This window comes from Belonocnema kinseyi, chromosome 9 (genome assembly GCF_010883055.1).
Source record: "Belonocnema kinseyi isolate 2016_QV_RU_SX_M_011 chromosome 9, B_treatae_v1, whole genome shotgun sequence".
NCBI classification, from domain to species: domain Eukaryota; kingdom Metazoa; phylum Arthropoda; class Insecta; order Hymenoptera; family Cynipidae; genus Belonocnema; species Belonocnema kinseyi.
The window spans coordinates 69,305,819-69,307,644 of record NC_046665.1 but is presented as its reverse complement, the minus strand read 5'-3'; the positions used below and the strand labels follow the sequence as shown (position 1 = coordinate 69,307,644).

Below are 1,826 nucleotides of genomic sequence, written 5' to 3'. Positions count from 1 at the left end.
TTTTCAAATCAGGAGATCAAGTTTATTTAAAAAATATTATCAGAAAAGACAAGAAATTTGATCCATATTTTTCAGGACCTTTTATTTTAGAAAAAACAATAGGCGAAAGAAATGCCTTAATTCGACTAGGTCCGAACAAAACTGCAATCGTGCACGTGGGACAGATTAAAATTGTGTTCATATGCATGTGATGATCAATGTGACGATCATTTAATAAATCGGGAATAAGCAACCAGGCACGTCAAAACATTGAAAGACGAAATTTTCGTACTGAATATAGAAGACTCCGTTTTTCAAAAATGTCATAAGTGAAACCTTGTTTTTCATAACTAGATTTAAATAACAGTATAAAATTGAATGGTAAAAAAAATTGGATCACAATGAACGAATCCTTTTGAGGGTTGAGAAGATGAGAAGTGAGGGCTATTTTCAATCATTCTTCCATTAGGAATTGTTTTAAATGGTTCCTTCACTTCATAATACCCCAATAAAATTTTCTTTTGTTTACAAAATGTTATGCATAAATTAGAATTTTAATTTAATTAATAAATTAGGTATATATAGGTACTCACAATTTTGTTGATAAATCATAATAATGTTCCAAATTGTAGAAGCTGCTTATCTAAAAAAAAAAAATAATTTCAACTTGAATGTACACAAAGAAATAGTTCTTCTTAAGAATAATATGAAAAATTAATAATGAATAGATTTGGAACACTTATCTGAATATATAATTTGAAGATTGACCAGCTTACTTTCTTAACCTGTAAAATAAAAAGAAGACGTTGTTAAAAAAAAGAAAACAATAATTAATTAATTAATCATGATCTTACAATGTAGAGTACATTTGAGAGGAGTAGCCGAGTCACAGCAATCTAACAGAATTCAAATCACGATAATTTCGCGGTTAGTAATCATAAACCTAACCTACAATTTTTACGGAAAGGATTTTAATTTTTAATAAATTAAATACGAAATGAAGATTTGTATGAAAGATACTTGATAAAAATTAGTTAATTATAAAAAACAAAAACAAAAGGGATTTTATCTTAAGGGATAATATAAATATTTTTTAAATGCACATTAATTTCATGAAGTTAGATTTAGGATCATTTAATCTCATTGGGTCATTCAAATAAGCGCGCCCTTCTACTTGTTGATAGTTTGAGAGGCGGTAGGATAGAAAACATTCTCAGTTTGAAATTGACCCTGATACCGTATACAATTTAAAGAAAGAAAGAAAAGGAGAAAAGACAACAAGATGGTATTAGAATTTATTGTTGAAATAATAACCATAATTGTGGTTACCATTCTGATCCATTTTATGAAGAGTCCAAGGATGCTTGGATTTTTCCAAAGAATTGTACAACGTGAATTGGTAAATTAAGAGCAAGTGGATAATCCTGAGCCGCTTGCCAGAGTTTTTAATCAAAATGGTATGAACCCCGAATTACAGGTAAGCTCTTATAAAAGTAGTTTTACTCAAATGTATATGCATGTAGGTATATAGGAAGAAGACTTGATATCGAGAAATTAGTTTCTACGACTCAATTTAAATTAAATTAATTTTCTGTCATTAAAACGTTAACCTTTTTTATTCTAAATATTTAATATTCTTGGATATTCAAATTGTATAAGTGAAGACATTTATTCAAAATAATAATAATTATAGAGAAAATTGAATTTTGATATTATAAGAAATTTATAATATAATTTCAGAATATTTGATAATTTTATTTGAAAAATAATAATAAATATTAGAAATTGTAGAATACTGATTTAATTGATTAAATATATGATTTTGAGTCTTCTAAAAATTGTTAGGA

The 1,826-nt window shown here is 26.7% G+C and overlaps 1 protein-coding gene across 1 annotated transcript in view; it reads left to right on the top strand.

The window, feature by feature from the left end:
* LOC117179490 (protein maelstrom homolog) overlaps positions 1-1,826 on the top strand; it is a 29,078-nt gene that overhangs the window by 8,551 nt on the left and 18,701 nt on the right. The window lies entirely within an intron of this gene.